The sequence below is a fragment of the Halichoerus grypus genome, chromosome 14 (genome assembly GCF_964656455.1).
Source record: "Halichoerus grypus chromosome 14, mHalGry1.hap1.1, whole genome shotgun sequence".
Lineage (NCBI taxonomy): Eukaryota > Metazoa > Chordata > Mammalia > Carnivora > Phocidae > Halichoerus > Halichoerus grypus.
Genome location: NC_135725.1, coordinates 3,901,882 through 3,917,297, shown reverse-complemented (window position 1 = coordinate 3,917,297; position 15,416 = coordinate 3,901,882).

The following is a 15,416-nucleotide window of genomic DNA, read 5'->3' as shown; positions in this document are numbered from 1 at the left end:
ACAATAGATAGTCATTTGTGATTGGCTGCTTCCACTTAGCATCATGAACTCAAAGTTCATCCATGTTTTGTCTTTATCTGTACTTCATTCCTTTTTATTGCCAAATAAATATAGATTATACATATAATATAATATATCCTACTGAATGGGTATATCACATTTTATTTATCCACTCATCAGTTGATGGAGATTTGAATTGTGTCTCCTTCCTGGCTATTATGAATCATGCTGCTATGAACAGTTTTTGCATATGTTTCATTTCTCTTGAGTAGATTTGGAGGAGTGGATTGCTGGGTCATATGGCAATCCTGTATTTAACATTTTGAAGAACTGCCAAGTCATTTTAAAAAGTGATTGCACCACTTCACATTCTTTTGACTAATAAATATATGCAGGTTCCAACTTCTCCACATCCTTACAACACTTACTATTGTATTAATTCTAGCCACCCTAGCCACGTGGGTTTGATGTGTATTTTCCTAATGACTGATGACATTGAGCACCTTTTCATGTGCTTACTGGTGTTTGTACTTTTTTTTTTGAGAGCGTATAATTAAATCCTTTTCTCACTTTTCAGTTAGATTGCTTGTCTTTTTATTGTTGAGTTGTAAGAGTTCTTTATATATTCTGGATAGAAGTCATGTGTATATATGATCATGTCCCACTCTGTGGGTCATCTTTTCACCTTCTTGATAGTCTTGTTTGCAGCACAGAAATGTTTAATTGGATGACGTCCAATTTTTTTATGTTTTCTTTTGTCACTTGTGCTTTTGGTATTGTATTTAACAAACTATTGCATAACCCAAGGTCACAAAGATTTTACTCCTATATTTCTCTGGAGAGTTTTATGGTTTTAGTTGTTACGTTTGTATCCATGGTCCATTTGAGTTAATTTTTATATATGATGTGAGGTAGGGATCCAACTTCATTCTTTTGCATGTGGATGTCCAATGGTCCTAGCACCATCGATGGAAAAGAGTATTCTTTCCACCACTGAGTTGTCTTGGCACCCTTGTCAAAAACAAATTGATCCATAAATGTACAGATTTATTTCTAGACTGAATTCAGTTTCATTAAACTGTATGCCTATCCTATGCTAGTACCTAGATCTCTTGGTTGCAGTAGTTTTATAGTACGTTATAAAACAGAGAAATGTGAATCCTTCAAGATTGTTTTGGACATTGCATCCAAAATTCTAAAGAAAATTAGTTATAGAACAATCAGATGAGTGAGTTTTTCCTATCTAGAGAATTAAGTGGCAGTAATCCCCCAAAGACTTGAGGTTCCAGTGGTTATCATATGTGTCTTCATAGCTGCAACAGCGGGCATTTATTACCAGACTGTCATGTGGTAGGCATAGTGCTAGGAACTCCACATGAACCTTGGTTTATAAATTCCACACAATAGTCCTAAGATTCAGAGGGTGAAGTAACTTTCCTAAGTTCTGTGACACAGTTTGAAATATATATTTGGTTTCTGCCCCCAGTTCCTGATACAGAGTTCCTAAATCCCTTGAAATTTCATGGGTGATAAGAGTATCTTTTATTCTAACGAGGCAACTCTTGGTGGGCTCCTGGATAGTTTCAGGATGGCGTCTGGTCACCAGAATGACCAAGTCATGATTAGAAGCTTGGAATTGTCAGCCGCACCCCAACCTCTGGGGAGAAGAGAGAGGCTGGAGGTGGAATTAATGATTTATCGTGGCTACATGATAAAGCCTCTATAAAAATCTCTGAACTGTGGGGTTCTGGAAGTTTCTGGGTTGGTAAAAACATCCTCGTCCCAGGAGGGTGATGCACCCAACTCCAAGGGGAACAGAAGTTCCTATGCTTAGGACCCTTCAGACCTTGCCTATGTACCTCTTTTGTATTCTTTACAATATTATTTATAATAAATTGGTAAATATAAGTGTTTCCCTGAGTTCTGTCAGCTATTAGGGCAAATTATTAACCTGAGGAGTGAGTCGTGGTAACCCCCAATTTGTGGCCAAGTTGTACAGAAGTGTAGGTGAACCAGGGACCCACTATTTACAAATGGCATCTGGAGTAGGGGCAGTCCCATGGCTCTGAACCCTTCACCTGGGGGGTCAACATTCACTCTGGGTAGTTAGTGTCAGGATCAAATTGAATTGTAGGATGCCCAGTTGGTGTCCATGGAAAACTGGAGGGTTTCTTGGTATGGAAAACCCACCCATTTGGTGGTCAGAAGTGCTATGAGTAAAGGACAGTTTCTCGTAGGTCACACAGTTGAGCAACAATGGGGCCATAATGGGAAGCCTGTCTGTCTGTCTCTCTGCCTCTGGAAACTATACTCTTATGGTACTGCTTCCCCATAGAAGAGTGCTGACCTTCAGCTGCCATTGGGAGAGGCAAGACCACACGCCAGTGTGAAAAAACAGTTAACGTGTTTTTTTTTATTGTCATAAAATTTACATAACATAAAATTTACCATCTTAATCATTTTTAAGTGTACAATTCAGTGACATTAAGTACATTCACACTGTCATGCAGCTGCCGCCACCATCCATCTGCAAACTTTTCCATCTTCCCAAACTGAAACCATTAAACACTAACTCCCTGTTCCCCCTCCCACCATTCTGGGCAACCCCCCTCTGCTTTCTGTCTCTAGGAATTTGACGACTCTGGGTGGCTCATAGAAGTGGAATCATAAAGTATTTGGTCTTTTGTTTCTGGCTTATTTCATTTAGCAGAGTGTCCTCATGCCTCATCCTTGTAGCGGGTGACAGCATTTCCTTCCTTTTCTAGGACTGAGTAATATTCCATTGTATGGATAGACCTCATTTTGTTTATCCATTCATCCAAGGATGGACACTTGGGGTGTTTCCCCCTTTGGGCTGTTGTGAATAATGCTGCTGTGAACATGGTTGTGCACATACCTATTCACGTCCCAGCTATCAATTTTTTTGGGTGAATACCCAGAGGTGGAATTGTTGGATCATAGGGTAATTCCATGTCTGATTTTTGAGGGAATGTTCAAACAGTTTTAAAATGCTACTTTTGAAAATACTCTCAGACCTGATAATATTTTGTTTTGACTGTGCTCAAGAAGAGAAATTTTTGTCATCTTGAGATGGATTGTCATCTTGAGACAGATTTTTTCTTTTTAAAATAATAAAGTCATCATTCAAAAGCAAATCTGGTGAATAAAATGAAGGATAAGGTTGAAGGTATGATTTTGTGGAACAAAATTTCTCTTTTGTGTGTGCTTCCCAGGGAAGTGAGCAATATTTACTTTTTAGGGATGGTTAATCCCAATAAAAATGGTCACCAGAGGCAAGAATAAGAAATACTTAAGAACCTGAACATCTACCTCACGGACCTGTAGGAGACTTGAATGGACAATTCAGAAAATTCACCTCGCACAGTGCCAGGCACAGAGCGGGGGCTCCGCAGATGCTGGCCCCTCTCCTGTCTTATCTCAGCAGAGAGGAGATGTAGGCTGGGCGTCTGGGGGCAGAAGCCAGTTCTGTTAGAGGAAACAGCCCCAGATGACAGAGCTGTCATGCATGCGGCTCTCTCATCCAGGTTAGAAGCCACAGGTCATACACCAGAGATGGCTCAATGATGAAGTCTCCTGTTAAGACAGCTTGTTAAAACTGAGCAGCAAGCATCGCATCTAGCAATGAAATGTTAAACCCCCTTTTCCCCTCCCTTCCATCCTTGTGAATAATACTTATCGAGAGTTTACTGTGTGCCAAGCTTGGGATATAATATAAACACAAAAATACCCACTCCTGCCCTTATGGAGCTTATGTCTAGTGAAATAAATGTAAAAAAAAAATCACAGGAAATATGAACCTTTAATTACAGATGATGAGATTATATATTCAGAAAACCTAAGGGCTTTTGCTAAATGATAGAATATTTAAAGAGGTGGCTGGAAGCAAAATTAACTTACAAAGATCAACAAAATCTTCTCTTTTTAAGTAGCAACTGGTTTTCTCCTGGGAGTGAGAGAAAACATTGCCCAAAACATAAAATCCCTGGAAAAAATGAATTTTATAAAAAAAAAAGGTTCACGGCACACCTGTAGAAAACTATAAACTCTTTTTTGTAAAATGTAAATTCATTTTCAGATAAAGGGAGACATTCAGCGCATGTTTCTGGAGAGGAAGATCCAACTCTTAAAAGTACAAATCTCCAACAAATATATGTGTGTATATGTCTCTCTCTATTTTAATACAAAGCTAGATTCTGTATGCATACATTATTTATAGGTCTAATCTACTGCAAACATTAACGCATTTTATGTATTTATTTTATAGATGTGATGCAGTTCCAAATATAATCCCAATGAATTTTATTTGAATTAGCAGAGGTTATTTTAAATTTCCTAAAGAAAAATGAATGTGCAAGACTTGCCAGGGAAACTTTAGGAAGAAGTACGGCATTGGAAGCTTGCTCTCCCTACACGCAGAGCTTCGTAGAAAGCTACTGGGACCCAAACAGAATAGAATTGACGGGGAAAACATGAAACAAATCAGTAGACCAGAAATAGAACCATATATATATACATATATATATATATATAAACTTAATATATAATAAAAGAACCATTTTAATGGAGTGGGTCATGTTGGCCTTGCAGAACACCCGCTGAACGAATGAAGGCACGTGACGGTTGGAGACACAGGCTCTCCATCCGTGACTGGTGGGGATGGGAGTGCTAAACCCACTGTGAAGAGCCATCAGAGGATATTTACTAAACTAAAAATCCTTATGTCCTTTGTCTTAGCCATCTCTCTTAAGGGCTCTTCTTCAGAAACAAGATTACCGACAGATAAGGAGGTAGTTATGTTTATGTGGCAGAACACTGGAAGTGACATGAATCCATCCATAGGAGAATGGCTGATAAACTCCAGTACAATCAGAAGATAGGATGTTGGAATATTATGCAGCTCTTAAAGGGTTATACGTCTATATATCTAAGACATACCCACAAGGAATTGTGAAACGAGGAAAGCCAGTCTCAGGACAGCAATTGTGGGATGACCCTGTTTCTTTGTACAGGTAGGAAGGAAAACCACACAAATCTGTGCAGCTGTGTCTTTGGAGCACAGAGAAGCGTGGAGAAGCACAGGGAAGCTGCCGGCCCATCGGTACCTGGTTGCCTCTGGGGTGGGATGGAATTGTGTGGAGGTGAACTGTTTACTGCGGTTTCTTTCATTCGTGTGCTTTCTTTAACTTTTTACAAGGAGCACTCATACTTTTGTCATTTAGTAAAACCCAGTAAGGACCTCTCTACATGCCCCTCAAATAAACAAACGGTCTCAGTTCTCCAGACAGTGGGACAGAGGTGGCTGAGTGCTCTTGATTCTGGCTGGCATGGGGCAGGAGGCTGGGGGCAGGGGGATGCACAGAGCAGATGAGGATGGGCTCTGTGCAGGTGACCAGAGAGCTGGCCTGAGTGCATCTGGCCTGGACCTCTGTATTTGTATCAACTTTAAATTTTTTAAATTTATTTAAATTCAATTAATTAACATACAGTGTATTACTAGGTTCAGAGGTAGAGTTCAGTGATTCATCGGTCTTATGTAACACCCAGTGATCATCACATCACGTGCCGTCCTTCATGCCCATCAACCAGTTACCCCATCCCCCCACCCCCCTCCCCTCCAGCAACCCTCAGTTTGTTTCCTATAAGATTAAGAGTCTCTTATGATTTGTCTCCCTCTCTGATTTCATCTTGTTTTATTTTTCCTTCCTTTCCCCTATGCTCTTCTGTTTTGTTTCTTAAATTCCACATATAAGTGAGATCGTATGATAATTATCTTTCTCTGATTGACTTATTTCACTTAGTATAATACCCTCTAGTTCCATCCATGTCGTTGCAAATGACAAGATTTCATCCTTTCTGGTGGCCTAGTAATACTCCATTGTAGATATATAACAAATCTTTATCCATTCATCTGTTGAAGGACATCTGGGTTCTTTTCACAGTTTGGCTATTGTGGACATTGCTGCTATAAACATTGGGGTGCAGGTGCCCTTCCAGATCACTACATCTATACCTTTGTAGTAAATACCTAGTAGTGCAATTGCTGGGTCATAGGGTAGCTCTATTCTTAACTTTTTGAGGAACCTCCATACTATTTTCCAGAGTGGCTGCACCAGCTTGCATTCCCACCAGCAGTGTAGGAGGGTTCCCCTTTCTCATGGAGGAATTCAGCAAAGTGGCAGGATATAAAATCAATGCAAAGAAATCAGTTGCATTTCTATACACCAACAACAACACAGAAGAAAGAGAAATTAAGGAGTCAACCCTATTTACAATTGCACCAAAAGCCATAAGATACCTGGGAATAAACCCAACTTTTAAATTTTGATATAATTTGAGACTTGCAGAAATGTTGCAAAAATATCTGAGGGTGACTGTATAACCTTCACACAGTTCCCTCCAATGGCAGCATCGCACATAACATGGTGCATTTGTCAAGAGTAAGAAATAATACTGGCGCCATGAACTTCCCTCAGGTCTCCCTACTTCCCCACATGGCATTTCCCTTTTTCTCCTTAATTCCTTCGAAGCTGTGATAATTCCTCAGTCTTTCCTTGTCCTTCAGAGCTTGACACTTTGAAGAGCCCTGGTCCAGTATTTTGTAGAATGTCCCTGAGTCTGGGTCTGCCTGCTGTGATGATTAGATCGTGAGGTGATGCAGGTTGTCCGTGCCACACGGTAGGGTCACGTGATGTCAATACATGTGATTATTGGTGGTGTTAACCTTGAGCATTTGGTACCTAATCTGCTGGATTTCCTAGTAAAAAGAAAAAAAAAGAAATATCATAAATTAAGTGTTAAAAGGCAAATAAATATTCATAAGAAATATTAGAAATTATAAGGTAAAAATAAATAAGAAACGGTAAAATTACTCTTTTTGCCTTTGTAATTAATAACGACCTCGGGGGAGATCCTTTGAGACCGTGCAAATATCCTTGTTCTCCACAAACATTTGGCAGATCTTGCCTGCAATGGTGATTACTGTGGTGTTTGATAATAATTTTGTATTTTCCTCATTCTTTCTGTCTTTATTAGTAGAAATCTTCTGTTGGGTGACCTATCTCTTCTCCCCTATTTACTTATGTGTTCTATTATTTATTTTAGTTAGTATGGGCTCATATATGTGGATTTTATCCTGTGCAACCAGACATCTTATGACAGGTTGGAATGAGGGGTTCCTGAGCTGTCTCACGTGTGTGTGAGAGAGAGACAGTATAATACAGAAGTGATATGTCATGTGAGGTTGAAGTAACACGTGTCATTGTGATGAAAATACAGAACTTGCTTTAAAAATGATAGGAATAGCTTTATAATTACGAAAAACTCCTTATCCTAAAATAGGGTACATCGCGTATACCATCCTATCCCGTCTGAGGGTATCTATTCAAGGTCACAGGCCAATAAACATCTAATGGGGCTCCCTGCTGGAGGCCTTAAGAAAGCCTTGGAAGTGACAGATGTATTCCTTTCCTCCTGAGCAGAAAAGCGAAAGGAAGTGAAGGGCAGCTGGTCCTGCTTGCTTCCTGGGAGCTGCCATGCTGGGTTGGGTGCGCAGGAGTTCTGGGTGAGCGTCCTCACAGGGCCCCAAGGCTGTGGTGCGCCTCATGGCGTTGTGAGACTGGGTGAGTCTTATGGCTGAGGAGGCACCTGGGGGGTGCCCGCTACATGGGCAGCGCCTGACCAGAGGCCCTATGAATTCAGTTATGGTCATTCTTCCCACGTAGGCCAGTGGTGTCTGTGTCCATCTGCTACCTGCCCCCGCTCCCAGGGTTACGGGACCCCGGCACCTGTGCTGCCCCCATGCCCAATGCACACACAGGTGCTGAGCCCCATGCCGGCCTAGATCTGTCTGTGCACATTCAATACACACCCGTGCACGAGCACACACACGCGGGTCTCCCCTTCTGACCATGAGCCCCTTGGAGCTATGCCACGATGGTACCTTATGTTTATTTTTTAACATTCTGGAACCTGTCACAGTGACTGGTCACTAAATGTTTGTCAATTTAAATAGCTGGTTCCCTCGGGCCCAGTGCTGTCTGAAAGGCCTACACGGTCACATCAATCACTGTAAATGTTCTCATGGAAAATCTATCAAATCTTAAATAAACTTAAATGCATAAATATTCTAGTAGAAAAAAGATTCAAGTAAATAAAAGGAATGGGTGGAATTGATTTAAAAAATTTTCTCATGGTAAAATACACATAACATAAAATTTACAATTTGAGCCATTTTAAGTGTATAGTTTAGTGGCATTAAGCCCTTTCCCACTGCTGTGCAGCTGCCACCACCATTCACCCCCAGAACTTTCCAACTTCCCAAAGTGGAATTCTGTCCCTACTGAACGATAAGTCCTGAATCTCCCCACTGTAACTACTAACCTGCATCCTGTCCCCCATCTCCCCGCTGTAACTACTAACCTCTGTCCTGTCCTCATTCTCCCCGCTGTAACTACTAACCTCTGTCCTGTCCCCCATCTCCCCGCTGTAACTGCTAACCTCTGTCCTGTCCCCCATCTCCCGGCTGTAACTGCTAACCTCTGTCCTGTCCCCCGTCTCCCCGCTGTAACTACTAACCTCTGTCCTGTCCCCCGTCTCCCCACTGTAACTGCTAACCTCTGCCCTGTCCCCATTCTCCCCGCTGTAACTACTAACCTCTGTCCTGTCCCCCATCTCCCCGCTGTAACTACTAACCTCTGTCCTGTCCCCCATCTCCCTGCTGTAACTGCTAACCTGGATCCTGTCCTCATTCTCCCCGCTGTAACTGCTAACCTCTGTCCTGTCCCCCGTCTCCCCGCTGTAACTACTAACCTCTGTCCTGTCCCCCATCTCCCCGCTGTAACTGCTAACCTCTGTCCTGTCCCCCATCTCCCCGCTGTAACTACTAACCTCTGTCCTGTCCCCCATCTCCCCACTGTAACTGCTAACGTCTGTCCTGTCCCCCATCTCCCCGCTGTAACTACTAACCTCTGTCCTGTCCCCCATCTCCCCACTGTAACTGCTAACGTCTGTCCTGTCCCCCATCTCCCCGCTGTAACTACTAACCTCTGTCCTGTCCCCCATCTCCCCACTGTAACTACTAACCTCTGTCCTGTCCCCCGTCTCCCCACTGTAACTGCTAACCTCTGTCCTGTCCCCCGTCTCCCCGCTGTAACTACTAACCTCTGTCCTGTCCCCCATCTCCCCGCTGTAACTACTAACCTCTGTCCTGTCCCCCATCTCCCCGCTGTAACTGCTAACCTGGATCCTGTCCTCATTCTCCCCGCTGTAACTGCTAACCTCTGTCCTGTCCCCCATCTCCCCGCTGTAACTACTAACCTCTGATCTAACCCCATCTCCCCACTGTAACTACTAACCTCTGTCCTGTCCCCATTTTACCCACTGTAACTACTAACCTCTGCCCTGTCCCCATTCTCCCCGCTATAACTACTAACCTCTGCCCTGTCCCCATTCTCCCCACTGTAACTACTAACCTCTGTCCTGTCCCCCATCTCCCCACTGTAACTGCTAACCTCTGTCCTGTCCCCCATCTCCCCACTGTAACTACTAACCTCTGTCCTGTCCCCCATCTCCCCGCTGTAACTGCTAATCTCTGTCCTGTCCCCCGTCTCCCCGCTGTAACTACTAACCTCTGTCCTGTCCCCCATCTCCCCGCTGTAACTGCTAACCTCTGTCCTGTCCCCTGTCTCCCCGCTGTAACTGCTAACCTCTGTCCTGTCCCCCGTCTCCCCGCTGTAACTGCTAACCTCTGTCCTGTCCCCCATCTCCCCGCTGTAACTACTAACCTGGATCCTGTCCCCATCTCCCCGCTGTAACTACTAACCTGGATCCTGTCCCCATCTTCCCGCTGTAACTACTAACCTGGATCCTGTCCCCATCTCCCCGCTGTAACTACTAACCTCTGTCCTGTCCCCCATCTCCCCGCTGTAACTACTAACCTCTGTCCTGTCCCCCATCTCCTTGCTCGAACTACTAACCTGTGTCCTGCTTTCTGCTGATGACTCTATGTCCCTCTCCTAAGAGGACTCACACAGTCCTCATCCTTTTGTGACTGGCTTATCTCACTGGGCGTATTGTCCTCAAGGCTCATCCATGTTGCATCGCCTGGCAGGATCTCCTTCCTTTGTGTGAATACACCCTATTTTCTCCAGCCTCTCATTTGTCTATTTGAAATTGATTTTAATAATATATATCTTATTTAGCCTCACCTTGCCCACATATGAGCATTTCAGCGTGTAGCCAGGGTCCACATTATGCACGAGATGTTACGCATCCCTTGTTTTCATGCCGTCTTTGGGCTCTGGTGTATTTGCATCTAGAGCACATCCCATTCAGGTGCACATAGGGATGCCCGCGATCGGCTACCGCGCGGGACTTGAGTCCAGGTTCCCTCAACGGAGCACCACCTCCCGGAAGTTCCACTAGCATCCATGTGGAAATGTGTGGTCTGCTGCTGGGCAGCACCTCTGTGTGGCTTCTAGAGTGCTGCCTTGAGCCGGGGAGGGGGGCGGGGGGGGTTGTGCAGGTAAGATGGATCTGCGTGGACCTCCACTTTGTCTTCCCCAGAGGGCAGAGGCTGGGAGGCTGAGCCCCGCACTGCCGAGGTGCCGACGCATCTGGGGTTCCCGAGGCTCCCTCGCAGCGTTGGCGGCAGAAGTGAAATCAGCCGTTGTTTTTGCTGGCCCGCAGAGCAGCGTTTGGTCTTCGTGGCAATGTTGGTGCGGGGCGGCAGCTCCTTTGCGGGCTGGCTGAGGTAGCTTGCTTCTGGAAAGCTGTTTAGTACCCTGCCTTACAGTCATGCCTACTTGAGGGGGCTCCAGTGCAGTCTGCCCTTTGTAAGACAGACACCAGGACAGGCTTGGAAACTATTACGGGCTGAATGTTTGTGTCCCCCAAAATTCATGTGTTGAAACCCTACCCCCACAGAGTGATGGTCGTGGGAGGGAGGCCTTGGGAGGTAATTAGCTGAGAGCAGGTCATGGGGGTGGGGCCCCATGATGGGACTGTGCCCTCCAGGAGGGTGCTTGCTTCCCCTCTCTGTCGGACCCTTGACCTCCAGCCTCCAGAATGGGGAGAAAGAAGCCACCCAGCCTGAGGCACCTTGTTGTAACAGCCTCAAATGACTAAGCCAGAACCTTCTATCAGCATGAAGACCTAGGTCTGCATACCAGGTACACAGTTTTGTTAAAATACGGACGAGGCAGCAGCATATCAGGTAAGCCTGCCTGCTTTGTGTGCTGCTCCGGGTTGCACTGGGAATGCAGATATGTCCACTTGCCTGAGCAAGTCTGTGACACTCTACACACCGTACTCAAATTTTTGTCCAGCTTCCTATGGGCAGCTTCTCCCATTACAGAAAGTACTGAATATTAGATCATAATTCAATTTTACAGTAATTTCAGGAGAGCGGTGATCTGAGGGTACAGCCCATAACTCAGCCAACTTGAAAAATTGATGGAAGATTGATGGAAAGAGGGTTGATCATGGCTTCAGGACACTAATACTGTGGGAGATGCCTAAAGGACAATTTCCTCTATAGACTATAAAGTGATTTAGGAAACCGATCTATAAATATTTTAGGAATAAATTTTTTATTTAAGAAGAAATGTTAATCTGTGCCTCCCATCCCCCACTCACCCCTCCCCCCCCGTCAGCCACATGACTGGGTTGTCTCGGGGTTTTAATTTAAATGTGGTACACGTATGTCGGACTTAAGTGTTTCAACATCATGTTGCAGAGTCTCTTGAGAGACAAACACTCTAACTGGTCCCACTAATGTAATATTTATGCTGATGCAAACCCTGTAAAGACAGCTGGGGCATCCCTTTGGACACTGGGTGAGTGAGCACCAGGAAAGCCGCACTTGACAAAGGGGGGTAGCGATTTCTGTAAACCGAGAAGCTTTGAGAGGCTGAGGTTGGGCTGGAGGAACGAGATGCTCTGTAAGCCGAGGTTGGGCTGGAGGAACGAGATGCTCTGTAAGCCGAGAAGCTTTGAGAGGCTGAGGTTGGGCTGGAGGAACGAGATGCTCTGTAAGCCGAGGTTGGGCTGGAGGAACGAGATGCTCTGTAAGCCGAGAAACTTTGAGAGGCTGAGGTTGGGCTGGAGGAACGAGATGCTCTGTGCTGTCCGTGCATCATCCCCCGAACGCGTGTAGACACACACATACACACGCACTCACGTGTGATCAGGTGCTCAGGCACACACCCTTCCACACTGCATACACACACACCCGTGTACGCACACAGATAGACGAGCACGTAAACACAAAAGATGAACACGCACACACACATTCATGAACACACACACATAAGCATAGATACATGAACACACGAACACACGCATATACCCTCGTGTAGTTTGCCAAGTGTTTGCCTGTATTTTGTGTACCTGTAGACGGCTGCTTTTAAAGACTGATGTTCACATAGGTGCTCAGGTGGTTGGCTTGTGAGTGCTGACCACGGAAGCTTCTAGGCTTCGTTTGGACCATGAGGCTGTGAGTGTGGCCACAGCTCTGAGCACCATGCATGCAGGCCTCACAGTGGCTCCATGAAGTGGTCGCCTCACTGTTGAAGGACACGAGGCTTGGAGAGGCCCCATAGCGGGCTCTGGCCAACACCAGGAGGGTGGACTCAAGCCCCTGACCCTCTTAGCAAGGCTTCTTCAGAGTCCTGACCCCTCGGAGTCTGGGGCTGTCTGCTTGAGCCCTGGTAGGGCCGGAGCCAGGGGTATGGGCCTCCGTGGCTCCGTCATTTGCTTTCCTCACATTCTCCACTGGAAACAAGAGCTGCCTGGGGTGTCCCTGTGAGACCAGAGTTCTGCTTCAGGAAAATACTGCCTGAGAATCGAGACAGGTGTGCAATGTGCTGCAGTCAAATCCATACCCGAGAGCTGCTGGTGGCAGGCGTGCCCTGCTGTCTGGTGGGATGTGTATTCGAGCTGCACTCCTTTGTTTAGGCTGGACACCTGCTTAGAAGGAAGCATGCATTTTAAATGGTATAAGAGAGAGTCAGCAGCATAAGGAATGTAAAGCATAGCCCAGGGGAGGAAAAACACAGAACTGCAGTCAGTAAATCCCTGAGCCCCAGTGGAATCATTCAAAGACCAGTATTTCCCTATAAATTTGTAAAGAATGAATTACTAACATAACATAATAAAATAAAAAAATAAAATAAATAAATAGGAGGGAAAAAAAAGAATGAATTACTGATGTCTGTGCTAAAAGTTTTTGATATTGAATTACCAGGACCAACTGAGCTCTCACTTCTACTTTTTTTCAGCCTTAATTCCCACAAAATGACCAAAAAAAAAAAAAAAAAAAAAGAAAAAGAAATTTTTTAAAAGAATAGGCTCTTGGTAATACAGGAAAGCAAGAGTGCCAAAAGCATAGGAGAGCTTTTGAACAATTTGTGGAAGACAGAATGTGGGCAGACGGATCAGATCCTATGGAAAAACAAAATTGGAGCAGAATAAATGCAGAAGCTGCTGTGAAGGCAGGAGGGCTGGGGAGCTCAGGCCCAAGGTCAGTGTGAAACAGCGGGCAAACAACAGACATCGCGTGGGCACCAGGGACTCAGAAAATGTCCCACCCATGGACCAACTATGATGGATTCTTTAAAAAAGAACCATACACCAGCAAAATAGAAATAAATACAAGAGAACCATAAAGATGACACAAAGTCTTGTGAGCAAACAAACCATAAAATGAATAAAGATGCCTAATGGTCATAAAATGGCTGCCATGGCTCTAGATCTTCTGTTCTTATACCAACATCCCAAGCAGAAGCAAAGATGTCAGCAAAGCCTCTGTTGACCAATGCTGGTCTAAACGTAAGCATGACTTATCTGCTAGCCTGGCCATATTACTATCCCTAAAAAACTCAGGGTGTGTGGACAAGTATAAGTGGAAGGGAATAGTGGGTGAGCCTGTTTATGCCAGGGTAGACAAAAATAAGAAAGGGCAGAGAAGATTAGAGTAGTGTAATTAACAGGCTTGATTATATATGTATATAAATCTGTGCACTCAGACACATTTCTGTTTTGCCAGCAGAGACCACACCTTCTTTTTAAACACAAATGGAACATTCACAAAATTGTTGCTAAGGTAGAACACAAAGAATATCTTAATAAATCCCAAAATGCAGAAAATATATTTGTAAGTTTGGTAAAATGGTTCTTTCAGGATTTAAAAACACCCTTTAAAATAAAAAGAAAATAAAAACTAAATTTATAGGTTTAATGGATTTAAGAATAAGTGTTAGTGAGAGTACCATATCAAACAATTGTCAAGGGAAAATTTGTAGCTCTCAATGCCAGTGTTAGAAAACAGGAGAGACCGAACAAGAATAAAAAGCCCAAAGATAGTAGAATAAGAAAATAATGAAAATAAAACTAAATATTAGTGAAAGAAAAAAAAGATTAAAAAAAACAAAATGAAAGATAATGCTTTGAAAATGAAAAATAATTTAAATAGATCTCTGACTACTCTGAATAAGCAAACAAAACAGAACAAAAACAAAACAGCAAAAACAATACACAAATAAAAATGAAAACATTAGAAGCGTAAAATGTCCATCACTATAGTTTTGGAAAAGATTATAATTGAATACCACTCTATGTCAACATGCTTGAGACTCTAGATGAAATATAATGGTAATCTGGGAAAACATAAATTATAGTAGAATCCCCCTTACCTGATACAGTCCACATTGTAGGCAGTTGGTTTGATGAAGTGTGTCAAAGCTAGGAATCATCAAAAAAGGTCATTACAGACCTCAAACATTTTACTTTAATCAAAAACATAAAAACATATATTCACTCACCAGTCTTTTAACGTAGGTCAAAGTGGGTCTGCTGAGTGGATACCTACAACATCTTTCTTACATAAACCACACCTATAATTCCGTTGACAATTTACAGTTTTGATTTTTAAAGTACAGAGTGAGAATGTTCACAGCTCATGTAATCTGATTGTGGAACCTTCTCCATCTGAGCTCCTCAGACTTTAATGTGTCTGAGCATCTGTTGAGGATCTTGTTCAAATGCAGAGTGTGACTCAGTGGGTCTGAGTGGGCCTAATACTCAGCATTTCTGATGGGTTTGCAAGTGATGCTGGTGTTACTGGTCCATGGACCACATTCTGAGTAGTGAGGATTTGACTATGTGTGATTTCTGCCCCCACCCATCATCTCCCATTGTATAAGCACATTTAAATCTAAACCATTTCTTATATTCCACATATGAGTGAAACCATATGATAATTGTCTTTCCCTGATTGACTTATTTCACTTAGCATAATACCCTCCAGTAGCGCAGAGGATCATAGGGGAAGGGAGGGAAAACTGAATGGGAAGAAATCAGAGAGGGAGACAAGCCATGAGAGAATCTGGACTCTGGGA